General features: G+C 49.1%; 1 long non-coding RNA gene across 1 annotated transcript, besides 1 other annotated feature; it reads left to right on the top strand.

The window, feature by feature from the left end:
• Positions 87–1,439: an enhancer, noted in NCBI's record as "VISTA enhancer mm1108". NCBI's record gives its function as "enhancer in: branchial arch[5/7]" and the evidence as "EXISTENCE:transgenic organism evidence [ECO:0001131][PMID:17130149]".
• Positions 956–24,010, top strand: Gm41640 (predicted gene, 41640). The gene is made up of 6 exons (NR_166901.1): positions 956–2,367; positions 19,281–19,561; positions 19,664–19,745; positions 19,865–19,956; positions 21,350–21,824; positions 22,156–24,010. It is a non-coding gene; the product is annotated as a predicted gene, 41640 (long non-coding RNA).
• Positions 24,011–26,666: the final 2,656 nt, after the last annotated feature.

Here is a 26,666-nt window from a genome sequence, read left to right as displayed (position 1 = left end):
TTTAAACTAGGTCTCCTGGCCGGGGCAAGTCTGGGAAGGGGTGTGTTCAGGAGGTGGGGAGCTGGCAGTTCTGGATAGAGCCTGCATCCACTTGTACCTGTGTTTGTTTTCAACTGAAAGTAATTATTTGGCTGTCAAGGGCATTTGTTAGCTGTTCCCTTTGGTAATAAGATGCATCCCTGTGTTGGCTGACTGGTTGATGGCAGGGCCTGGCGGGAGACCGCGAGGGGTGTGGCCGGCCTGTGAGTCACCCAGTGATCACGTGGATGCTCTGGCTGCTGAAGGTCCGATTTTTCCCCAGTATGCCTGACCTGGGCTTGTAGCCTGGACAGGGAGGTCTGGGCCAGGCGTTGGTAGCTGGGCTCGGGTTTTGCTTGGACTTTGGGAGGCTGGGGGCATGTCCTTCAGAGAGGGAGGGAGGAAGATGAAGCCGGTTAAACTTCTATCTGGGTGATGTTTGTTTACACAGACAACTTCCTCTGGGAATAAGCACATTCAGGCTATTTATGCAAAAGGAAGAGGCCAGAAAGCAACTTCATCCGGGCTTCTACCGAAGGCAGGCAAGCCGCCCTCAGTTTGCCTGCCTCCAAAGCTTAGGAAGTAAAATCGTTTGTGCTTTTGGGGTTTTTTTGTTGTTTTTACCCTGCTCGTTTTAAAACAATCTTTTAAACTCAGAAGAGTTAGGTTTTCCTACCCCACCCCCATACACAGTTCAGACACCTTTTCCAAAGTAGGCAAGAGTTTGGGTTCTATCAACCAATCCTTGCCCGGCTCTGGTTGGTTGCCCCTGCCTTGGCCAGGGTCTCCTGTGACTCACAGCTGGGGGGTGGACTGGGGGCCCTGTCTGAGGGATGCTCCAAGCTGGGCAGCTGTTTCCAGTTAAGGAAGATGGAGCTGGTGCTCACTGGAGCAGACTTTTTTTTTTTTTTTTTTTTTTTTTTTTTTTTGCGGGGGTGGGGGTGGGGTGCTTGCTTTCGAAGTTGTCCCAGATGTTTGGCCTTGGGGGGTTGGAGGGAGCCGGAGGCCAAGAAGGCCTGGGGCTGGGTGAAGCCCCTGCAGCTCCGTGGCCTCCAGGCCATAAAGAATGCAGCCCGCGGAGGAAATGGCCCCACAGTGGAGCTATTTAGGCCCGGCTTTCATTTCAAAGACCTTGTTTCCACTTCATTCTCAAATTATTTTTCTAAACAAGTACTTTTGATCAGCTGGAATGTTGGACTTCTCTTTGGGGTAAGCCACATTCATTTTTTAAAACTGCTCTGAAAGCCCAGAGCTGGGGCTCTGGAGTTCTGTGTTTTGGCTCGCATTGTGGGGAGCTTGGAAAGGTAGGTGGTCATTCATTCACAGGTTTTCTCACCCACACATCAGTGGGGACGTTGGATCACTGTGCCTCGGCAGTGCCCAGAATCAACCGTGTTTACTTGAATACCCTTAGGACAGTGTCTTTGTAAATCTGGGACCTAGAAGTAAAACTTGGAGGACTAGCCACCACAGGCTACAGAGTGGAGCTAAAAGCAGGGAGGCCGGAGGCTTAATCTAGATGGGACTCATCCTGAGCCGTTGTGGGTCCAGACCGGAGTGAATCCAAGAAGCCCCCACACTGCCTGCTGGGAGACTGGGGTGGGTATACACCACCGTAGAAATCATTCCGGAAGGGTGCCACATACAAGTGCAGGTCTTCTGCGCCTTCTGTCTGAATCTCCTGCTATCCATGGGAAAAGCAGCAGGCACAATTGAGAAACTGGGAGGAGATGGAGGATTGAGCGAGCCTGGAAGGGCCTTGATGCAGGAAAGACATGCTGGGCAGGCTCTTGGAACTGCCAGGTCTGCTCCTAAGAGTCTCAGGAAAACCCTGGGGTGGAGAGCCTGCTGGAGAACACTAAACCTAGGGAGGAAAGCCACCTGCAGATGCCACCGCTGTCCTCCAGCTTAGTTCGCGGTGACAAACGAAGGCGGAAATGACTCGCCCCCAGTGGTTTCTTTAAAACCGGAAGTTGGGTCTCTGCAGCCCTTTCAGGCTGACCAGCTGTTGGACTGAGGCCAGGCAAGCTCCTACCCATTGTTCCTTTGCCTGCTTGTTGAGTCTTTGTAACAGCAGATCCTCCTGCCTCAGCCTCCAGCTGAGCCGGGACTACAGGTGTGCCGCGCATGCCCAGCTCCAATCTCATTCCGCTGTTTACTATCACCACGGAGGCTGCAATGAGCATCAGACACCCAGGGCCGGCAGCTCGTGATCTGAGCTGCTAGCAAGCCAAAGGAGGAGGAAAGAGAAGAAAAGAGGAAGTTGAGGCACAGCAGGAAGACAGCCAGAAGAGCCAGAAAGTGCAAGAATGTTTGTGGGTGTGCTTGGCAGGGCATCTCTGAAGGAAGGTGTGTGTGGGTGCCATGTGGCAAGTGGATTTGTATCTATAAGTTCTGGGTGTCCCTATGGTTGTCCAGGTGTTTATGGGTGTTGAGCTGTGCACAGTGTTCAGGGATCTGTGTCTACGATGTGTGTAATGGATGCAGGAAGGGTTGGCGGGGATGTTTCTGGAAATCCTGTAGGGGGTTATGAATATGCAGAGTGTAAGGGTCTCCCGGCGAGGATGAGTGTGGGTGTGTCTTGTGATGTCCAGACTGCCTGTGGAGGGGTGTGTGGATCTGTGTGTGACAAATCTGAGTGTGATTTGGGTTTGTGCTGTGTATGTAGGGTTTCAGAGTCTGGGGGTGGGGGTGGGAGGGAGGAGTGTCTGTGGGTGTTTCTGGTAGGGTATTGGTGTGATGTGGGGGCTGGGTGTGTGCAGGTGTGTGAATGTGAGTGCATGTGTGTGTGTGTGTTGCTCTAGTGGGTGTGCCCTGTGGTGTGAGTGAATGTGGGTTTGGGCGTGTCTGTATGTGTCCGCAGCTGTAGGAGCAGGCATGCGGGCCTTCAGTGGCTGAGGAGGAATGTTCACGTTGGGTTAGCAGTGGTGTGGGGGTGTGTCTTCACCAGTGAGGAGCAGGGGGAGGGGGGACCAACACCCACAAAGGAAAAGCAGCCTCCTTATCAAGCCTCTTTCAAGTTAAAAACTGCTTTCAAAACCCGGAAATAACTGCCAGGCTGCCATCCGCTTCCTGCTGGGTGGGAGGTGACCGCAGTCTCCAAGCCTGCAGGGACCCCAGAGCCACCTTCATTGCTGGGCACACCTGCCAAGGCTAAGCTTCATGGGCCCTTGCTGTCTTCAGGGACATTTTTAGCAACAATTCATTCTCTGGGGGGCTGAGGGAGGGGCCTTTTATTTCCATCTGGGCAGAAATAGCTCTGCCAGATAGTCTTCACCCAGAGAGGTCGCCCCCCAAAATAGAGAAAAGATGTAAGGACCCAGGACGGATGGGGAAGGAAACTCCTGAGATCGTTGAAACCAAGTTTAAAATATTTCTCTAAAAATAAGCTTTGTTTTCTCTGTGGACCTGTCTGGCACAAGGGTCCTCCCTTCAGTCAGGGTGCTTCGCTGACCTGGGAAGCCAGGCGGAATTTTATTTTAAAAAGCAAGTGTTTCCCAGCTGCGGCCTTGGAAAGTTCTCTGTTTTCCATTTATTAAAACTCCTAGTTTCCGGCTAATTAAAATTATTTTCAAATAAAACTCTGTAGCCCAGCAATATTTGATGAAACACAGAATTCTCAGTGACCCTCCGCAGGAGGCTGGGCCAGCTGTGGCCAGCCTGTGTCTCCTCTACTGGGCTCAGGGCCTATTTTATCCAGAAGAGGAATGGGCCTGGACCATAAATTCCAGCAGCCATAGCAGGCCCCATAAGCAGCTCAGAATACTTTACTCTCTTGTTGGCTGCTGTGCTGTGCTGTGCTGGTGCTGAACCCCAGGGCCTGGTCAGTGTCGGGCCAGTGCTTACCACCAAGTCACATCCCCAGCACTGAAGATTCAGGGTAACTGGGAAGCTGCTGCCCTCCCCCAAGCCACTATCAATACCACTAACACCATGGGCAGAGGGTCCACTTCGAGAGAGACACATAGGCTGCATCAGTTTTAATCCCAACCCTCGGGAGGCAGAGACAGTCAGGTCTCTTGTCAATTCGAGGCCAGCCAGGTCTGTATACCTGGGCATATTCAGGGCATAGTGAGACCCTGTCTCAAAACAAGGCAGGGGGAGGAGGCAGGTGAATTGCTACTCACTCCTCCCTCGTCTCCACGACCTAGAGACCCTTGAGACTTCAGAATGAGTGAGGTAGATCAGTATCTCAGAACTTGACACATAAAGTACCTAGCAGAAATCCACAGCCACCTGTTATATTAATGGTTGAGAGAGACAGCTGTGGGGTACACACACTGAGGGTGAGGCAGAGCTTGCAGGGACTCACCTGCTGGCAGATCCCCTGTTGGGCACCCAGCAGAGAGGCAGGGCCTGTCCTTTGTCCCACAGATAGTTCACCGTGTCTGGTAAAGAGTAAGTCTAAGTCGATAGCTGCTGCCTTTAGGGAGTGTACAAATGAGGGTGTCTCCTGGGAGCATCAGCACCTCGTACCTTTCTGTAGTTGAAAAAGTATCCATTGTATGGATATCCGGCCGTCTGTTTAACAGTCACAAGATGGTGGACACATGGCGGCTGTTTCATGGTACTGCTGGGGGCAAACAGGTCCTGGTTTGTTGGTAATGTATGGTTTCAACCCCGTGGGGCATACCATGTTTGATCAACCCCAGAGGCTCACACGTGCTAGGGCTTAGCTCTACCCTATGGCTGAGCCACGCCCCCACGCTCACATACTTGAGGTAATATGGTAGATTGGTTTGTTTGTTTGTTTGTTTGTTTGGGCTGTTGGATGGTACTGACGTCTAAGGCATGCAAGCATTCCACCGTCATGCTACATCCCTTAGCCAAATCAGGTATTTTATGAATTGTTTTATTGAGGCTGGTTCTCTCGACTAGCCTGGAACTCACTCCAGCTGGTCTTGAGAGATAGTGGTGGGATGATCAGGAATTCAAGGGCATCTTTAGTTGTATAGCAAGTTCAAGGCCAGATTGGGTTCCAAGAGACCGTGCCTTGAAAAATCAAGAGAAAAACCAGGTGTACCTACTGTAATCCTTCCACTCAGGAAGCTAAGGCAGGAGGAAGGACGCAAGTTCAAGCTTGATCTCGCCTACAAACTGAGTCCCAGGACAAACAAGACTCAGTCTAAGGAAGGAGGAGGGAAGGAGGCACTGTTAGTGTGGTCCCTTGCACTTGACCTCTGGAAGGCGGAGGCAGGACCACCATCAGATATTTAAGGCCATCCTTAGCTACATAGTGCATTTGAGGCTAGCCTTGGGTACATGAGACCTGTCTTGGGGGGGGGAAAACACCTCAAATATCTATTGATGAGTTCCAATTTCAGAGAATCTAACCCTGTCTTGGAACCCCCATGGACACTTGAGACACACATGGTGCACATATATACATGCAGGCAAAACACTCATACACATAATATAAAATAATAACTGTAGTAATAGTAATTTTGTTTTTTAATTATGGCATGCTAAACCTGGCATGGTGGAACACAACTTTAATCCCAGCACTTGGGAAGCAGAAGCAGGCAGAGTTCTGAGTTTAAGGCTAGCCAGGTCTATAGAGGGAGTTCCAGACCAACCAGGGGCTACAAAGTGAGACTTTTTTGTTTGTTTGTTTTTGTTTTTTGTTTTGTTTTCTCGAGACAGGGTTTCTCCGTATACCTCTGGCTGTCCTGGAACTCACTTTGTAGATCAGGCTGGCCTCGAACTCAGAAATCCACCTGCCTCTGCCTCCCTGGTGCTGGGATTAAAGGCGTGTGCTACCACCGCCCAGCTGTGCCCCAAATTTTTATGTGCAGTCACTTAAATGTGTACTTCTTTTATTTTTTCAAGTTACATTTTTACACACACTCACACACAAGCACTTTCTTGCACACATGACCATGCATGTGTGTCAGAGGCTTGACACCACGGACCTCCCTGTGCTGAGCGTCCTTAAATTAACTATGGCTAAATTGTGGGGTGTGCTGGTGCCCACCTGTAATCCCAGGCAGAGGCAGGAGATTAGCAGCAGGTCAGTGGCAGCCCAGCTGCCTGAAATCCAACCCCTACCTAATCTACATAAGACCTGCCTCAGAGCACCACGGAGACTCAAGGTGGAGGCTGGGACGTAGGTCAGAGGCTTCCTGGCATGCCTGAGGCCCTGAATTCAAAGGCTGCACTGCAAACAGGAAGAAATAAAATAAGCGCAAACAGTAATCTGTCACCCTGGCCCTGGACAACTGTCTTTTGTCACAGCATGCCCTGGGACACAGCCACAAAGCCTTTGCTGATTCTCCTGCTGTGCAGGAGCCAAGAGCGTCTACACCACCACTTCCTCAGCCCAGAGACCGTGCTGTCCGGGGAAGGGGCCAGCCTGAGTTGTACCCGGCAGCCCACGTGTGTGACTCTCGTAGCTTTCTCGAGCTTTTCTACGTGGCTTCTTTGTTCCCAAAATAAGAACTCTGAGACCTAGGTTTTTGAGTTTTGGGGTTTGTTTGTTTTAGATTTTTACATTTATTATTATATATAAGTACACTGTAGCTGTCTTCAGACGTGCCAGAAGAGGGCATCAGGTCTCATTATGGGTGGTTGTGAGCTACCATGTGGTTGCTGGGATTTGAACTCAGGACCTTCAGAAGAGCAGTCAGTGCTCTTACCCGTTGAGCCATCTCACCAGCCCTTTATAAATCTTTTTTTGTTTGTTTGTTTTTGTTTTTGGTTTTTGGTTTTGTTTTTTTCGAGACAGGGTTTCTCTGTATAGCCCTGGCTGTCCTGGAACTCGCTTTGTAGACCGAGCTGGTCTCGAACTTAGAAATCCACCTGCCTCTGCCTCCCGAGTGCTGGGATTAAAAGTGTGTGCCACCACGCCGGACGAGACCTAGGTATTTATGACTAAATGACTAGGCCATACACTTTTGGCCACTTTCTGACTAGCTTGAAACTCCTATAACTCATTTATTCTAGTGTGTGTCTGCCACATGGCTAGTTACCTCTCCTCCTCTCCTGTTCCCGACTTCCTCAGGGTCTGGGCTGAATTTCCCTCCCTTGACTCTTTCCCGGATGTCCCACCTCCTATCTCCTGCCCCATCTAATACGCCATCAGCTTTTTATTGGCAAGTGATGCTTCCACACGGTATATGAGACATTCTCTCCAGACACCCATCTACGCTTGCACCCTCCAAGGTCCCTGGCGCTCTCCTTCGTTTTTTTACCTCCAGACCTTCTCATCCTGTGTGTCAAAACCCCACCCCCTTTCTGTTCCTACTGCCTCTGCAGGGCAGGACTCCCTGTGCTGGCCCGGGCTGAGGCAGAACCAGGACCCAGTGTTCTTCAGGAGCAGGATATAGGAAGGAGAAGCTGATCCCTGGCATTGTCTGAAAAGCTTCTAGTCTCCAATAGCTCAAACCTAAGCTTCCAACACACCCAGTGAGGCTCTGCTGCTTGCGAGCCTCTCTCTTGGCTGATCATGTCACCTGGGGACCTGCTCAGCCTTCTAGGTCTCTTCGGGGATGTATTCCTGGGGCCCCTCCCTTTCTTTCAATTCTGCCCAGTTAGATCTCAACAGAACCAAGCTTCTAAAGCCACTCCTATGGCCTGCCCTGACCCTCTGGGGAGGCCTTTCTGGGATCACACTGTCTGTCTTATAGCAGCTACTTATGTGTCTCTCCAGCCTGTGAGCGCCTCCTGAACGCCCTGCCTTCTTGTCATCCCAGGATGGCTCCTAGTGGCCCTTTACTAACATCACGTGATAACACTAACCCCACCCCCAATCAGGCTCAGGAACACAGAGGGGAAGATACTTGCCCAAAGTATCTCAACTCAGGGATGGTGAGGCCCCCGTCCACCACCCACGGACACATAGAGGCAGGGCAGAGAGCCGAACTCTTCACAAGAGGGAAAGATAGAATTTTTATTTTACTCTCTTCATGACTGTTCGTCAGAAGAGAGTCAAAACAGCAAACACTGAGTTCAATGCACATAGAGAGCTATCTATGCCAGGTCTTAGTCCCTCTGAGCTTAGCAAAGGCAGCCGTTTGGTAGTCATGATGTGTGAGGTAGCTATGCTGCCACCTTCTTTAACAGAAAGTTCATTACGTGCTTGCTTACATGTGTGCGTGTGTGTGTGTGTGTGTGTGTGTGTGTGTGTGTGTGTGTGTGTTGGGGTGTGTGTGCACATGAGTGCAGGTGCCTTGGAGGCCAGAAGAGGGCACTGGATCCCCTGGAGCTGGCGTTACTGGTTATGAGCCTCCCATTATTGAGTGCTGGAAACTGCGCTCTGGTCCTATGGGAGAGCAGGAAGTTCTCTGCTAAATCTTCCCACCACCACCTCCTCGTGTTTTACACATACACACAAACACGCGCTCGCGCAAAAGAGAGAGGAAGGGGGAGAGAGAGAATTCGAGAGAGAATTCTGACCCTCTCTCTCCACGCCGGGTGTTGGCCTCCTCTCTCTGCGGCACCACGCCTTGGATCATGACGCTGGAGATGGGTACTCTCCGACCCCTCCTCCATCCAGTGCTTTCTCTGTATAAGTGGTACCGCTTAAGCAGCTGTACCTGAGGCCCTAGGGCAAGCACTTAGGTCTCACAAGCCTGAGCAGTGCTAGGCCAGGTCTCAAGATGCTGCAGCTGAGTCCGTGAAGCAAAGCGCATGCGCATTTCAAAGCTCAATGCCCAGCCTGGGTATGGCGGGCACAAGGCCCACACCTGTAATCTCAGCGCTCCAAAGGCAGCAGCAAGAGTATTGGAAGAGCCTTTAAACCCAGCACTCGGGAGGCAGAGGCAGGCAGATTTCTGAGTTTGAGGCCAGCCTGGTCTACAAAGTGAGTTCCAGGACAGCCAGGGCTACACGGAGAAACCCTGTCTCCAAAAACCAAAAAAAAAAAAAAAAAAAAAAAGAGTATCGGAAGTTCAGATATGATCATTAGCGTGGACTTTTTTTTTAATTAGATATTTTCTTTATATACATTTCAAATTTCAAATGCTATCCCGAATGTTCCATATACCCTACCCCGCCCAGCTCCCCTACCCACCCACTCCTGCTTCTTGGCCCTGGCCTTCCCGTGTACTGGGGCATATAAAGTTTGCAATACCAAGGGGCCTCTCTTCCCAGAGATGGCCGACTAGGCCATCTTCTGCTACATATGCAGCTAGAGACATGAGCTCTGGGGGTACTGGTTAGTTCATATTGTTGTTCCACCTATACGGTTGCAGACCCCTTCAGCTCCTTGGGTGCTTTCTCTAGCTTCTCCATTGGGGGCCCTGTGTTCATCTTATAGATGACTGTGAGCATCCACTTCTATATTTGTCAGGCACTGGCAAAGCCTCACAGGAGCCAGCTATACCAGGGTCCCTTCAGCAAACTCTTGCTGGCATATGCAATAGTGTCTGGGTTTTGTGGCTGGTTATGGGATGGATCCCCGGGTGGGGCAGTCTCTGGATGGTCCATCCTTTCATCTTAGCTCCAAACTTTGTCTTTGTAACTTCTTTCATGGGTATTTTGTTCCTTATTCTAAGGAGGAATGAAGTATCCACCCATTGGTCTTCCCTCTTTTGATTTTCTTGTGTTTTAAAAATTGTATCTTGGGTGTTCTATGTTTCTAGACTAATATCCACTTATCAGTGAGTGCATATCTAATGACTTCTTTTGTGGTTGGGTTACCTCACTAAGGATGATATCCTCCAGATACATCCATTTGTCCAAGAATTTCATAAATCCATTGTTTTTAATAGCTGAATAGTACTCCATTATGTAAATGTACCACATTTTCTGTATCCATTCTTCTGTTGAGGGACATCTGGGTTCTTTCCAGCTTCTGGCTATTATAAATAAGGCTGCTATGAACATAGTGGAGCATGTGTTCTTATTACCAGTTGGAACTTCTTCTGAGTATATGCCCAGGAGAGGTATTGCTGAATCTTCCGGTAGTATTATGTCCAATTTTCTGAGGAACCGCCAGACTGACTTCCAGAGTGGTTGGTTGTATAAGATTGCAATCCCACCAACAATGAAGGAGTGTTCCTCTTTCTCCACATCCTCGCCAGCATCTGCTGTCACCTGAATTTTTGATCTTAGACATTCTGACTGGTGTGAGGTGGAATCTCAGGGTTGTTTTGATTTGCATTTCCCTGATGAAGGATGTTGAACATTTTTTCAGGTGCTTCTCAGCCATTCGATGTTCCTCAGTTGACAATTCTTTGTTTAGCTCTGTACCCCATTTTTAATGGGGTTACTTGAATTTCTGGAGTCCAGCTTCTTGAGTTCCTTGTATATATTGGCTATTAGTCCCCTATCAGATTTAGGATAGGTAAAGATCCTTTCCCAATCTGTGGGTGGCCTTTTTGTCTTATTGACAGGGTCTTTTGCCTTTGCAGTTTTATGAGGTCCCATTTGTCAATTCTTTTTTTTTTTTTTTTTTTTTTGATTGATTGATTATATGTAAGTACACTGTAGCTGTCTTCAGACACTCCAGAAAAGGGAGTCAGATCTCGTTATGGATGGTTGTGAGCCATCATGTAGTTGCTGGGATTTGAACTCCGGACTTTCGGGAGAATAGTCGGGTGCTCTTACCAACTGAGCCATCTCACCAGCCCCCATTTGTCAATTCTTGATTTTACAGCACAAGCCATTGCTGTTCTGTTTAGGAATTTTTCCCCTGTGCCCATATCTTCGAGGCTTTTCCCCACTTTCTCCTCTATTAATTTCAGTGTCTCTGGTTTTTTTTGTTTTGTTTTTTTTTGTTTTTTTTTTGGTTTTTCGAGACAGGGTTTCTCTGTATAGCCCTGGCTGTCCTGGAACTCACTTTGTAGACCAGGCTAGCCTCGAACTCAGAAATCTGCCTGCCTCTGCCTCCCGAGTGCTGGGATTAAAGACTTGCGCCACCATGCCCGTCTAGTGTCTCTGGTTTTATGTGGAGGTCGTTGATCCACTTAGACTTGAGCTTTGTACAAGGAGATAAGAATGGATCAATTCCCATTCTTCTACATGATAAACAACAGTTGTGCCAGCACCATTTGTTGAAAATGCTGTCTTTTTTCCACTGGATGGTTTTAGCTCCCTTGTCAAAGATCAAGTAACCATAGGTGTATGGATTCATTTCTGGGTCTTCAACAATTCTATTCTATTGATCTACCTGTCTGTCACTGTACCAGTACCATGCAGTTTTTATCACAATTGCTCTGTAGTACAGCTTAATGTTAGACATGGTGATTCCATTGTTGAGAATAGTTTTTGATATCCTAGGTTTTTTATTATTCCAGTTGAATTTGCAAATTCCCCTTTCTATCTCAGTGAAAAATTGAGTTGGAATTTTGATGGGAATTGCATTGAATCTGTATATTGCTTTCGGTAGGATATCCATTTTTACTATATTAATCCTGCCAATCCATGAGCATGGGAGATCTTTCCATCTTCTGAGATCTTCTTCGATTTCTTTCTTCAGAAACTTGAAGTTCTTATCATACAGCTCTTTCACTTCCTTAGTTAGAGTCACACCAAGGTATTTTATATTATTTGTGACTATTGTGAAGGGTGTTGTTTCCCCTAATTTCTTTCTCAGTCCGTTTATCCTTTGTGTAGAGAAAGGCCATTGAATTGTTTGAGTTAATTTTCTATCCAGCTACTGCACTGAAGCTGTTTATCAGGTTTAGGAGTTCTCTGGTGGAATTTTTGGGGTCACTTATATATACTATCATATCATCTGCAAATAGTGATATTTTGACTTCTTCCTTTCCAATTTGTATCCCCTTGATGTCATTTTGTTGTCAAATTGCTCTGGCTAGAACTTCAAGTACTATATTGAATAGGTAGGGAGAAAGTGGGCAGCCTTGTCTAGTCTCTGATTTTAGTGGGATTGCTTCGAGTTTCTCTCCATTTAGTTTGATGTTGGCTACTGGTTTGCTGTATATTGCTTTTATTATGTTTAGGTATGGGCCTTGAATTCCTGATCTTTCCAAGTCTTTTATCATGAAGGGGTGTTGGATTTTGTCAAATGCTTTCTCAGCATCTAACGAGATGATCATGTGGTTTTTGTCTTTGAGTTTGTTTATATAGTGTATTATGTTGATGGATTTCCGTATACTAAACCATCCCTGCATCCCTGGGATGAAACCTACTTGGTCATGATGGATGATCATTTTGATGTGTTCTTGGATTCAGTTTGCGAGGATTTTATTGAGTATTTTTGCATAGATATTCATAAGGGAAATTGGTCTGAAGTTCTCTTTCTTTGTTGGATCTTTGTGTGGTCTAGGTATCAGAGTAATTGTGGCTTCATAGAATGAATTGGGTAAAGTACCTTCTGTTTCTAATTGTGGAATATTTTGAGAAGATTTGGAATTAGATCTTCTTTGAAGGTCTGATAGAACTCTGCACTAAACCCAACTGGTCCTGGGCTTTCTTTGGTTGGGAGACTGTTGATGACTACTTCTATTTCTTTAGGGGAAATGGGACTGTTAAGATCATTAATCTGATTCTGATTTAACTTTGGTACCTAGTATCTGTCTAGAAATTTGTCCATTTCATCCAGGTTTTCTAGTTTTGCTGAGTATAGCCTTTTGTAGTAGGATCTGATGACATTTTGGATTTCCTCAGGTTCTGTTATTATGTCTCCGTTTTCATTTTTGATTTTGTTAATTACGATACTGTCCCTGTACCCTCTAGTTAGTCTGGCTAAGGGTTTATCTATCTTGATGATTTTCTCAAAGAACCAGCTCCTGGTTTGGTTGATTCTTTGAATAGTTCTTTTTGTTTCCACTTGGTTGATTTCAGCCCTGAGTTTGATTATTTTCTGCCACCCACTCCTCTTGGGTGAATTTGCTTCCTTCAGTTCTTGAGCTTCTAGGTGTGCTGTCAGGCTGCTAGTGTATGCTCTCTCTAGTTTCTTTTTTGAAGGCACTCAGGGCTATGAGTTTTCCTCTTAGGACTGCCTTCATTGTGTCCCATAAGTTTGGGTATGTTGTGGCTTCATTTTCATTAAACTCTAAAAAGTCTTTAATTTCTTTCTTTATTTCATCCTTGACCAAGGAATCATTGAGTAGAGCGTTGTTCAGTTTCCACATGATTATTGGCTTTCTATTATTTATGTTGTTATTGAAGATTAGCCTTAGTCCGTGGTGATCAGATAGGATGCATGGGATAATTTCAATATTTTTGTATCTGTGGAGGCCTATTTTGTGACCAATTATATGGTCAGTTTTGGAGGAGCTGAGAAGAAGGTATATCCTTTTGTTTTAGGATAAGATGTTCTGTAGATATCTATTAAATCCATTTGTTTCATAACTTCGGTTAGTGTCCATGTGTCTCTGTTTAGTTTCTGTTTCCAGGATCTGTCCATTGGTGAGAGTGGGGTGTTGAAGTCTCCCACTATTATTGTGTGAAGTGCAATGTGTGCTTTGAGCTTTACTAAAGTTTCTTTAATGAATGTGGCTGCCCTTGTATTTGGAGCAAGGATATTCAGAATAGAGAGTTCATCTTGGTAGATTTTACTTTTGATGAGTATGAAGTGTCCCTTCTTGTCTTTTTTGATAACTTTGGGTTGGAAGTCAATTTTATTTGATATTAGAATGGCTACTCTTTGCAGCCTTTTACTCTGAGGTAGTGTCTGTCTTTTTCCCTGAGGTGGGTTTCCTGTAAGCAACACAATGTTGGGTCCTGTTTGTGTAGCCAGTCTATTAGTCTTTTTATTGGGGAATTGAGTCCATTGATGTTAAGAGAAATTAAAGAAAAGTAATTACTTGTGAATTTGGTTTTATCATGGAATACTTTGGTTTCTCCATCTATGGTAATTGAGAGTTTTGCTGGGTATAGTAGCTAGGGCTGACATTTGTGTTCCCTTAGGGTCTGCATAACATCTTTCCAGGATCTTCTGGCTTTCATAGTCTCTGGTGAGAAGTCTGGTGTAATTCTAATAGGCCTGCCTTTATGTGTTACTTTACATTTTTCCCTTACTGCTTTTAATATTCTATCTTTATTTAGTTCATTTGTTGTTCTGATTATATTGTGTGTCGGGAGGAATTTCTTTTCTGCTCCAGTCTATTTGGAGTTCTGAAGGCTTCTTGTATGTTCACGGGCATCTCTTTCTTTAGGTTTGGGAAGTTTTCTTCTATAATTTTGTTAAAAATATTTGCTGGCCCTTTAAATTGAAAATCTTCATTCTCATCTACTCCTATTATCCTTAGGTTTTGTCTTCTCATTGTGTTCTGGATTTCCTGGGTGTTTTGAGTTAGGATCTTTTTGCATTTTGCATTTTCTTTGATTTTGTGCCCATGTTCTCTATGGAATCTTCTGTAGCTGAGAGTCTTTCTTCCATCTTTTGTATTCTGTTGCTGATGCTTGCATCTATGGTTCCTGATTTCTTTCCTAGGGTTTCTATCTCCAGCGTTGCCTCACTTTGGGTTTTCTTTATTGTGTCTACTTCCCTTTTTAGGTCTTGGATGGTTTTGTTCAATTCCATCACCTGTTTGGTTGTGTTATCCTGTGTTTCTTTAAGGACTTCTACCTCTTTAGCAGTGTTCTCCTGTATTTCTTTAAGTGAGTTATTAAAGCCCTTCTTGATGTCCTCTACCAGCATCATGAGATATGATTTTAAATCCGAGTCTTGCTTTTCGGGTGTGTCGGGTTATCCAAGACAGGCTGAGGTGGGAGTGCTGGGTTCTGATGATGGTGAGCAGTCTTGGTTTCTGTTAGTAAGATTCTTACGTTTGCCTTTTGCCATCTGGTAATCTCTTGAGTTAGTTGTTATAGTTGTCTCTGGTTGGAGCTTATTCCTCCTGTGATTCTGTTAGCCTCTGTCAGCAGACCTGGGAGTCTAGGTCTCTCCTGAGTCTCAGTGGTCAGAGCACTCTCTGCAGGCAAGCTCTCCTCTTGCAGGGAAGGTGCACAGATATCTGCTGTTCAGACCTGCCTCCTGGCTGAAGATGAAGGCCCGAAACAAGGCCTGTCCCAGAAGATGTGTTGCCTCTGCAGTCTGCATGCTCACCTGCACAGACTGGTTTCCGAGGGACATGGGACACAAGATGGCTCTCTCACCTGCTCTGGTGGTCAGAGCCCTCTCAGGCTCTCTCACCTCTCCTCTGGCCGGGAAGGTGCCTGGATGTCTAGAGTCTGAAACGGGGTCTGTCCCAGAAGCTGTGTTGCTTCTGCAGTCCGCTTGCTCACCCTTCACAGTCCATGAGCTGACCTGCGCAGACTGGTCTCTGAGGGATCCGGGACCCAAGATGGCTCCCTCACCTGCTCTCCAGCCTAGACTTTAAAAGACCATGTCTCGGGGGCTGGTGAGATGGCTCAGTGGGTAAGGGCAGTGACTGCTCTTCCAAAGGTCCTGAGTTCAAATCCCAGCAACCACATGGTGGCTCAAAACCACCCATAATGAGATCTAACGCCCTCTTCTGGTGTGTCTGAAGTCAGCTACAGTGAATTTATGTATAATAATAAATCTTAAAAAAAAAAAGACCATGTCTCAAAAAGAAAAACAAAACACTGTTATAGCAGTTTCCTAAAAGAGCCCCATTAACTCTTTCCAACCCCATGCCTCAAACATATGCCCCTCCTCCACCCTCCCCCTTCATACTCCCTCCCCTTTTATCTCCCTGTTGGTCTGGAGTCCACAGGACAAGGTCTCTACCCTGGGGTCGTGTCTTAGTCAGGGTTTCTATTCCTGGACAAAACATCATGACCGAGAAGCAAGTTGGGGAGGAAAGGGTTTATTCAGCTTACACTTCCATACTGCTGTTCATCACCAAAGGAAGTCAGGCCTGGAACCCAAGCAGGTCAGAAAGCAGGAGCTGATGCAGAAGCCATGGAGGGACGTTCTTTACTGGCTTGCTTCCCCTGGCTTGCTCAGCTTGCTCTCTTATAGAACCAAGACTACCAGCCCAGAGATGGTCCCACCCACAAGGGGACCTTTCCCCCTTGATCACTAATCGAGAAAATGCCTTACAGTTGGATCTCATGGAGGCATTTTCTCAACTGAAGCTCCTTTTTCTGTGATAACTCCAGCCTGTGTCAAGTTGACACAAAACCAGCCAGTACGGGTCGATTGTTCTTTCTCTTCCTCTCTACCTTGGGAGCATCACTCTCACTGGGCGTGGGGCTCCTGGAACCTAGCAGGACAAAGATTGGGAAGACACCTCACAGATCTTTGAGGAAGGCCCTGCCAGTGTGCTGCCTCCATGCTTAAGCATGTGTGTGTGTGTGTGTGTGTGTGTGTGTGTGTGTGTGTGTGTGGTCAGGTGGCTGAGCACAGCAGATGTGGTGGCCTGTAGGAAGAAGGTAAGCGCTTTAGGAGCTGTTGTGTCCAGCATTACGTAATGCCAGAACGCTCTGGGGCCGCCCAACCACAGTGGTGTAACCAGCAGGCACCTGAGGAGGGAAGGGAGAGACAATCTTTCTCTCTCTTCTGCCCTCCAGCAGGCAGCCCTGGACAGCCAGGCTCCTCCTGCCCTGTTTCCACTGCCCAAGCCCCTGGGGCCTGGCCTGGGCACTCTGGCCCAGCAAGGGTCAGAGAAGACCCTGCAGTTCTGGGTTTGATTACAGAGACTACCCTAAGGGCTAGGATCAGTCTGTTGCCTTCTGGTTGGCTGTAGGTCGTGCACCCCCAACAAATCCCTCATGGCACAGTAGTCCTCTCTTTAAAGCCCCTGAGGCTCCCTGTCCCCAACGTTGGAGCTAGTCACCTCACTGACCTGCAGGAAGCAGTGGGGACCTTGTAAGTTACCTGCTGGCACCTGTGACCTCCTGGCCTATTCACCCTGTCTCTCCCAAACACACAGGATGCTCCTTCTCCCTGCCCCCACCACTCGAGCCTTCCGTCCCATGAGCCTTACTTACACCTGAGGCCTCCCCTTGCAGAAACCTGTGCTGCAGGTAGACTGCAGCCTTGGAAACACACACACTGCCCACTCCACCTGCGTCCTGAACTCCTCGGGCATCGGGCACCTCTGGAAGCCCAGCTAGGCATCTAGCCTTGCACAATCGTCCCTTGTTCTCCAAGTGTGCATTTTAATAATAGTGGCTATAATAATATGACTTATAATAATGTGACTTATAATAATGTGACTTATAATAATGGCCGTGCTCTGCCAAACCCAGTCCCTGGAAGTGTCCTCATTAGATGTGCTGTCTTCACACCAACCCTACCAATGCACTTCCTGCTGTTATACGAAAGCTCCCCGTAGAGACGGGTTAAATGTATGGTGGTTACATGGCCATGGTTGTGCAAGTGACTAGCAGCTCTGGTGGGTAACCCAGGCTGGTGTCCTCACACCTACAGACTTATGAAGGCAGGAAATCCTTCCCACAGGCCTGCCTTCCCTGACAGAGGCCCACCTGTTCGGCCTGTATAGTCTCAGAGGCTGTGGCTAACTCTGTGACTAGTAAGTAGGTAGCTGGTAGCTTTGACCTACTACTAATTGGTCAAATAAATTGTCAGAATTGACTGAGATCTTTCATTCACAAGAGTGAGAAAGTGGTGGTGTTGCTCAATGGGTAGAACACTTGCCTACCATGCACAGGGCCCTGGTTTGGACTGATCTGCACGGGAGTGGGGAATGGAGACAGGATGGGACACATCTGAATGGCGTGTGAAGAGCAGGATTGAGATCCAACACTGTCTCACTTCAAGCAGCTCACGGCAGGGGGTGGGGGGGCTCTGAGACTGTTTGCTCAAGTGCAAAATGAGACTAGCCAGCTAGACAGTACACTCCCTCACAAAGTTTCCAAGAGGGTTATAGGCACTGTTGTACGTGGTGACCCCCAACCATAAAATTACTTCATTGCTATTCCATAATAGTAATTTTGCTACTGGCATGAAGAATAGTGTAAGTATCTGATACATGATATGCCACACCCCTCGAGGGGGTCCCGACCCACAGGTTGAGCATCTCTGCTCTAGGCACTGCTGTGAATACCCAGCCAGGGTGTCTTGCCCATCAGCCTGCCTTGGAAAGGCCTGGAAGCCACAGGACGCTCCTGGACTCTCAGCTTCCCTCCTGCCCTGCACAGGACTCAGCCTGTGCCACTTAAGCCCTGGCTCTGACATCTCATCTAAGCTGGTCATGGTTGGTCAATCCTGTTTCTGTACCTGGTATCCAACTTAAGCCCTTGACCTTGCCCTACCTACCTCCTGGTACCCCTGCCCCTAGCCCTACCCACTTCCTGGTACCCCTGCCCCTGGCCCTACCCACTTCCTGGTGCCACTGCCCCTGGTCCTACCCACCTCCTGGTACCACTGCCCCTGGTCCTACCCACCTCCTGGTACCCCTGCCCCTGGCCCTACCCACCCTCTGGTACCCCTGCCCCCTCACTTCTTCTTCTGCCTCTCACTCCCCCTCCAAGACCTTCATCCCCTACCCCTGGCCCTACCCACCTTCTGGTACTCCTGTCCCCTCACTTCTTCTTCTGGCTCTCACTCCCCCTCTAAGACCTACATCCCTAACACGTGTCATGCTTCAGCTATTTGTCTTTTAAGTCTGTTTCCACTAAAATGTCAGCTGCAGAGGAGGAAACTTATGCTCAGGACTCATGTCTCTGACAGCAGCAACCTCCTGGTGCTGTTGCCTGAACCATGCTGCCTCTTGCAGGAAGGCTTCTAGGATTACACCTGCCATAGACTAGCCTCCCCTCTCTGACCTCATCACTAGGCAGATAGTACCCAGACCCCACCTTCTCCTCTTAAATCTCAGGACAAGTCTCAGAGGTACCAGATCAGCTGTGAGGACCAGTCCACCCTCTAGGAAGTTAGGATTCTTGTTTTCCACCAGCTTACCCCACGGGTAAGAGATGAGGCCTAAGCTTGTCTCTAGAACTCAAAGTCTTCAGCCAATCCCGTGGCAAGGCATTGTGGGAATGAAGTAGGAGATGACACCTTGTAGTTCAGGTGGCCTTCTTGGCCCCAGGAAGGTTGAATTCTGACTCCAAGACCTGCAGCAAAGACTCCAACCCTGGCGCCTTTAAGAGAGCCAGAGGCAGCCTGGTTGGTGTCAGTGGCAATGGGGACACACACATCTTTAATCCCAGCACTCAGGAGGCAGAGGCAGGCAGATCTACAGAGCTGGCCTGGTCTACAGAGCGAGTTCCAGGATGGCCAGGGATACACAGAGAAACCCTGTCTCAAAAAGCCAAAAACAAACAAACAAACAAAAAGCAATAAAAAAACAAGGGCCAGAAGTTCCCAGTACCTTTGACCTTGAGCCTCTTCCCTGAAAAGGCTTTAGCAAAGTTGTCACCTATTAGGCTGAGGTTATTAGAGAAGAGAGGGAAGAAGAAAGATCAAATTCTCTTTGCAGACATGGACTTCCAAACCAGGGAGAGCTGGAAAGTGACAAGGATTTAGGGGACCCCTGTGGTCCCTCTGGACACTGCACCTGAAAAGGAGAGCTCGGGCAGCAGCACCCGAGAGCAGAGCGGTCCTGAAGCTGAGGCAGCGTCTTCCAGGGCTGGGAGGTCCTAGGGACCCACAGCCACACTGTCTCCATCCCTCTGTTCCCCTGGGATGGCTAGGCCCACCCGGTCACACCACGAGAATGACTAACCTCCTGTAGCAGGAGTCTGTCACGCAAAATATAAGGTAAGCCTTGTTGGCACACAACATTACTCAATAATGTGGGGCCTTCCCCAGTCTCCACGGGGCTACACCCCCACAAACCTTACCAACACTTCTCACCTGCAGTTGGACTCCACAGAACTCCTCCTGGCCCCAGGCTCTGTGGCAAAGGAAGTCTAGGGAAAGCTATGAGCTCCTACTCTGCCCAGTATGTTGGGGTGGGGGGGTTATTTGGAGGGATATGGGGGTTCCTGTACATGCCTTGTTCTAAGTCATGTCGCTGTCCCCTCTCCCCTGCACACGTTTGTAATGTTCCTGCCTTTCCAGGACTGCCCACCCACCATTCTAGAATGTAGCTGTGGATCCTGAGGACTGCTTGGCTTCCAGCCTGGTTTCCCAGTGACAAGCTGTATCCTTAGGTAAGTCCCTCTGTCTCCCTCTACCCTGTTCCCTCAGCTTTTGTTCCCCACCCGCCTTTGCTGGTCCCTGGAAACAGGTGTACAGATTTCATCTTATCAAACAGCAGGTAAGTTCCAGAAAGATCTAGCATCTCATTCATAGTTTAATTTTGTTTGAAATCTCATAGCTTGCCCCAAGCTACAGAGGTGCAACCAGAATCCAGTAAGACAAGATTGTCTCCCAAGGCCACCGGGCCTCTGTGCCTTGGGGCCTTTCTACAGGTCTTGCTTTAACTGAGCTCAGACTTCTGGGCTCTGAGGTGGGCCAACCAGATTCTGGCCCAGAAGTGTCCAAGGGTGCTTAGGTAAGTGGACGTTTAAAATGCTCTCAGGTCACTGGACAGAGACCTGTTTGCAGGGGCCCAGCCGCCATAGCCAGTCTGTGAAGTGGATTCCAGCTGATGAGGGAATGGCCGGGCTGTCTGTGCTGAGTAGAGGGTGTCTAGGCCTCTACTGAAGAATGAAGGAAGAAGGAAGAAGGTCACGTTTCTGCAGGGCTTTGATGCTCTGTGCTAGGAGACTTGCATCTAACACACATGCACGCGCTGGTTTGCTGCAGTGGGCATGGATGTTTTGCCAGCAGGCTACCCTAGACGCCGTTAACTGGTCCCCTTCAAAGCGAGGCTGGGCAAGCAGGAGGGAGCTTCCTTTGACTCAAAACCTCTCTCTTCTGTTTGACTGTTTTACTGCGTGCGTGTGTATTCTTACTGTTTTTAAACATCAACAGATGCTATCTGAGCCATTCTGTTCTTGCTCTGTAGTCAGAAAGGAAGCAGGAACTGAGAGTTGGTAAGGATGGAGTGTGATTTGTCAGATCTTGCTCTTGAGGACAGGGAGAGAGTCTGCCTGTGGGTGAGAGGCTGGAGGGCCCTGGATGGGGCTTGAGGGAGCTAGCACGTTGGGGACACATCCCCACCTCCATGATGCTTAGTCATGTCAGGGATGGCCTCTGAGGGACTCAGAACAGACCTTAGGCTCCGAGATCCACTCTCGGATGTGAGCTATGTCTCCTTTACTATGGGGAAAGAGCCAGGTGCCATGTCTGCCTGTTTTTAAAGGATAATAAAACAAAACAAGCAAGCAAACAAACAAACAGAAAGATACCACCACAGCCATCCCACACCGATTAGAATAGCCCAAATCCAGAATGCCATCACATCAATGCTGGCCAGGATACAAGGACCTCTCATCCATTGCTGGTAGGACAGTTCCTTTGGGAGGTAGGTTGTCAGTTCTTTATACAAGGAAATGTGGTCTTACAATGTTCTTTGGCATCTACCCAGAATGAATGGGGGAGTAGAGCCATTCCCAAACCTGACGCAAGAGTTTCAGCAGCCTTATCCTTGTTTTCCAGAACTCCGAAACAGAAAAGATGTTCTTCAAGGCTCCACGTAACCCCTGGCACGTCCATCGAAGGAATCTTGCTCAGCCGTTAGGGTGAAAGAAGAGGCTCCGCGGGGATTTGCTGGAGTTATTATTTTACATGTATGAGTGTTTGGCTTGCACATATATTAAGTGTACCACATGTGTGCCTGGGCCCTTTGGAGTCCAGAAGAAGGTGTTGAATCCTCTGGGGACTGGAGTTACAGATGCTTGTGAGCTGACATGTTGTGGCTGGGGATAGAACCTGGGTCCCTCTGGAAGAGCAACAGTCTCCTTTAACCACTGAGCCACCTCTCCAGCCCCTAGCTTCATGTATACTGACGAGTGAAAGAAATCCACTTGAAAAGGCTACATCTCTCTGTACTGACTGCATGGCATTCTGGGAAAGGGCCCTGGAGATAATCAACTCTCAGCTGCTGCCTGAAGGCAGAGGCAGGGACAAGCAGGTGAGCCCAGAGGGCTTTTAGGGCAGGGAACCGTACTGCATGATAGTACTATAATGACCTCGGAATATATCAGTTAACAGTGAGCCCCAGTGTAAGTTATGGACTTGGAGTGACAGTTTGTCAGTGTGGTCTCATCTGCTGTAACCTGTGAACGGCTCTGGAGTGATGCTGGCCATTCTTCCATAGGGCCCTTCTGGTCCCTATCACCAGGGGAACTGGATTTGGGGATGGCTACTGGAGAGAGTTGAGGAAGTGAGAGAGACTGGGGAGGGGGCTCCCAGCACTGGGGCAGGAGAGCAAGGCCTGTCTTTGTCCCTCTTGTCTCCCACAGTTTCCTGGAGGAGGCTCAAAGGATCCCCAGCCGTTGGCCCCCTTCTCCTCAGCTTCCTGTTTGGCTTCCAGAGAGACGGTTTGGCCGTTGCTGCAGCTGAACCAAGCCAGTTGGCCTGGTGGTAGGGGGGCCACTCAAGGGGGAGTGGGCTGGGAGAGGGGGTGCTGTTAGCTTGGCAAGCAAGGAAACTAACTGTGAGTACTCCGATCCTCAGACCTGCAGCCTTTGAGTGGTTGGCCCTGGCTTCCTGAAGGCTGTATCTAAGCTAAGCAGCTGAGGGCTGGGACCTCATCACCTCCCTCTGTGGGCAGCCTTTCCTCCTGGCCACTTAACTCGCCCAGCCCCTGCTTCCCAGGTGTCTGGGTTCACAAAGGCCAGCCCTGAGCTCAGACTTCCTTCCACCCCACCCACCAGCCCTCACCTTTCACTTCCTTCAGCCTTGAAGGCCCCTCCCACTCAGAGATTAGACCCCAGGCTCTCTGGCGAAGGCCATCACTGCTCACCCTGAGGAAGCTCTGAGCCGAGGTTGAAGACAGAGTCTTGGTGCTAAGTACCTACATCAGGGAACATGTGGGAGTGAGCACTCGGGTGTCAGGAAGAAATGTCCTGCGGTCAGAATTTAGAGGGTGAATAGAGTTATTTGGAAAAGAGGGTCAGGGTGTTTCAATAACAAAGGCCCACAAGGGGGTGAGCACCAGACATGGGCAGGGATGCAGTTAAAGAAGCAACTGGAAAGAAGATGCTCTAAAGCCAGTTAGGACAGCATCTGCCCATTCCACCCTGACACCAGTCCTCAGGAGGTTCAGGTCCTGCAGAGTAAGGCCAGCGTTCCCTGGGATTTATAGGACCACAGCCCCTGCAAGTCTGGGCCTCCTTGCTAACCTATATAGTCAACCTCTAAAGGTGAGTCTCTAAGGGAGACTGATGTCATTGTCCTACCTCTAGATTGGGAGTGGAGAGAGAACCATTCACATGGCTAGAGACATAGCTCTCGCCCTGGAGAAGAAAAAAAATGGCAGGCTCTGCTTCTCACACTCCAGACTCTGGAGCCACGGAGGCTGAGACAGCCAGGAGGCTGCGGCCGGGAGCACACACGCTCGGAAACACTAGGTGTGCCTTGCAAGATTGGTGCCTTGCAAGGTGGAGAGGTACCCCGTGCTCAGAGGCATCGACAAGAGAGACACTTCACTTGGGGTTACACAAAGGGGTGCCTTGAGATGAGCATTCTGCATGTGACAGTGGATACAGAGGGACCCAGTTTTTGTTTCTCCAGCCCCAGCATAGCCACATGGCCTCCTCCTGACAAGAGAAAGTGAAAACATGTTTGCCCCACAGTAGTCCTGCTGGCCCAGTGATGAAGATCTTCCAGGGCTAGCACTTGGCCTCCATTCTGGGACATTCTAGCAGAAGCCCTATTTCCTAAGAAAGCCCTTTTCTCTTCTCTACACCTGCTGCCAGTTCTGTGCCTTTGTCCCAATTGACATAAGCCTGAGCCTGCGATGCTCGGGGCCTCTCTGCTTCTGCCATGAGCCGTCTGTCAAACTGGCCACACAGGGCCATGCTTTCTCAAAGCATGTGAAGCTACCACAGGGAGGTGGACCTCGGGAGTTCTGGGAGAGAACTACTAAACAGAGTGAACACACTAAATAGAAAACAATCAGAGAATTAGAGGATGCCTTTAATCCCAGCACTCGGGAGGCAGAGGCAGGCGGATTTCTGAGTTTGAGGCCAGCCTGGTCTACAGAGTGAGTTTCAGGACAGCCAGGACTACACAGAGAAACCTTGTCAAAAAAAAAAAAAAAAGAAGGGAAGGAAGGAAGGAAGGAAGAAAGGAAGAAAGAAAAGAAGAGAAAAGAAAAGGAAAGAAAAGAAAGAAAGAAAGAAAATTAAAAATTTCAACTAAAGGGCATGAATAAACAAGATACAAAGTGTTTGGGGCCTTGCTCCCAGGTTTTCAACTTCAGGTGGGGGTAGGGTGTAGCTCGGCCGGCCGTAGAGCACTCTCTTAGCAAGCTCAAGGGACAGCCTCTGTGGGGCCTGCAAGCAGCCGCTGTGTTTTCCCTAGCTGGGATCCCAAGAGCCTACACAGTCAACATGTCCGTGAAGCTGTCCTTACACAGGGACAAGGGTGTCACAGCGGGGACCTTGGTGAAGGAAGGAAAGAAGCTAGAGCAAGGTTCCAAGGGTTGAGGAGGGGGCTGGCCCTGCTGGAGCATCCCAACCAAGGAAGGATAAGGCTGGCTAGTTAGGTGATGCCAAACCCAGAAGGCTCTGACTTGAGCTAAAGGTCGACATAAAGGATTCCTCCTGAGCTTCAGGAAGGAGAGGCTGGGCTGGATGGCATCCGGGGTTTTAAGGCCTGTGAGGCCCTGCTGAAAGCCACCTACATATTCCTCATTTACTGGAGAGAAGGCTAAGCCTAGAGAAGAAGGGTCTTCCCCGGGGCACCTAATTAGCCAATAAGGGTATACAGCCGGGTCAGAGCTCTGCTCGCCTACACTCGAGCATTCCCACGGATATTAAACGGAGACTCTGCTCCGAGGGCAGCTAGCACTGGGCCTGCATTCACCTCGAGCTCCAGGCCCTGGCTCCTTCCCTCTCTCACTCTGCCCGCACCCTCCCCTCGTCTCTCCCTCCTGTATCCAGCCTCCTTGAGCTGGATCTTACGATGCCCCGACCTTTGAGAGCTCCGTGCCTGCTACCTCCAGTGTGGCCCGGCAGTCATCTGCCGCTGGATGAGTATCCAGAGCAGAGGTCCGTGTCACTAGAAGGCACCAGAAGGTCCCTCCCTCCCTCCCTTTCTCCCTCCCTCCCTCTCTTCCTTCCTTCCATTTTTTTTCTTTTTTTCTTCTTAGTTCATTTTTTTGCAGAATAGGGTTTCTCTGACTGTCCTGGAACTTGCTTTGTAGACTAGGCTGGACTTGAACTCAGAGCTTTACCTGCCTCGACCTCCCTAGTGCGGGGATTAAAGGCGAATGCCACCTCCTTTAAGCTCAGAGATCCTTGTAAAGATGCGTTGTTATCGTTGTTAATTGTGTGTGCTGGTGCATGTCCGTCCACATCTCCGTAGAGGCCAGAGGCGTTGTGCAACCCCCTTCCTGCTGAGCTCCTGTGAGGTGCCTGTCATGAATCCTGGGGACCAAACTCAGAACCTCTGGGATAGTGCAACCTCTCAACGGCGGAGCCATCTTTCAGGTCCCAGGGCGTCCTTTCAGAAGTCTCCAGGAGGAGTTGGCGAAGAATCTGAAAGCCACAAATCTTTCTGCCAAGGAACTTGGGACCTTCATCTTCAGCCCTTGGATCTCCACATGGCCTCTCCTCAGTCCACATGCTTGGCTTTGAGACCAGGAGCAGTCACTAGAGAGCTGGGGCTATCTCTTTGTGCAGGGGTGGCCTAGGAAACCAGGGTCAGGGAAGAGTCAAGTCTGGCTGGAGCAGCAGTGGGAAAAACAGGGCTTCAGTATCTTAAGTGTCCTAGAGATTTCTAGTCAGGCAGGCTAGCCTCTGCTCCTTCATGGCTCTTTGAAAATAGCTAAGTCCTGCAGGCCCCGCCTGCTTCGGTTCATCTACAGATGATCTGTAAGGTCAGTAACTAGGTTTGCTGCATAGACTCAGGAGGGGAGAGTGGCTCCAACTGGTTGGTTCCCCAGGACGCCCAAGTAAGAGCTAATGAGTGATGTCAGCACTTGATTAAGAGGGCATGTTTTCTAGAAATAGACTGCGTGCACCCTGCCCTGCAGCCCCTGCTGTGGGGAAGCAGGCCCACAGACAGTCTCAGGCTCAGGTGTTCTTGTCCTGAATCTGGGGAGGGTCCTAGGGCTGCTCAATTGAACTTCAAAGGACCTTTCCAACAGATGTGGCTTCCTGCTCGCTAAGCAGAGCCTCCCAGGCCTGAAGACCTGGGGAGTGAGAGCTACAGAGACCCCAGACCCTGAGCTGATGTGAGGCGCTTTCTGGAGGCAGCCACCCAGGTCCTAACTACCAGAAGAAGGTCAAGGAAAGAGCTTTTCTGTGATTCTTCAGTGAAATACATAGCCAGTTGCTGTAGCCTGGGGTGCTGGGGTCTGGGATGTGGAGATCAGAGGGATCAAGAGGAGATAAGGATGCTGATAAACCAGCATCTCACTTAGGAATGTAACCCACTGACCGTCCTCCTCCCAGGAACAAGTGGCAACTGGCCCTTCTTCCACAAGGCCCGTCAGGAGTGCCTCGGGAGGTACAGAGAGTGTTCTGAAGGCGCAGGGTGTAAACTGAATGCAGAGAGAAAGCATGAGCTAGCCGCAGATGGGGTGCCTCAGGAGGAGGTAGCCAGGACAGGGGCTTAGAGGCCCTGTGTGGGGCCGGCCCGCAGCAGGGGCAGGTATTTTTAGATGGGCTCAGGTACAGACTGAGACATTGCGCCACAGCCCCGACAGGTGGTTAATATTTAATCCCCTCCTTAATCATTAACTCTCTAGCCGGGCCGGGGAGGACAGGGCTGTCGTTAGATCAGTAACCACAGGCCTCGGGAA

The sequence above is a fragment of the Mus musculus genome, chromosome 17 (assembly GCF_000001635.26).
Source record: "Mus musculus strain C57BL/6J chromosome 17, GRCm38.p6 C57BL/6J".
Lineage (NCBI taxonomy): Eukaryota > Metazoa > Chordata > Mammalia > Rodentia > Muridae > Mus > Mus musculus.
The sequence above is the reverse complement of the archived record's forward strand: the minus strand, read 5'-3'. Positions and strand labels throughout refer to the sequence as shown.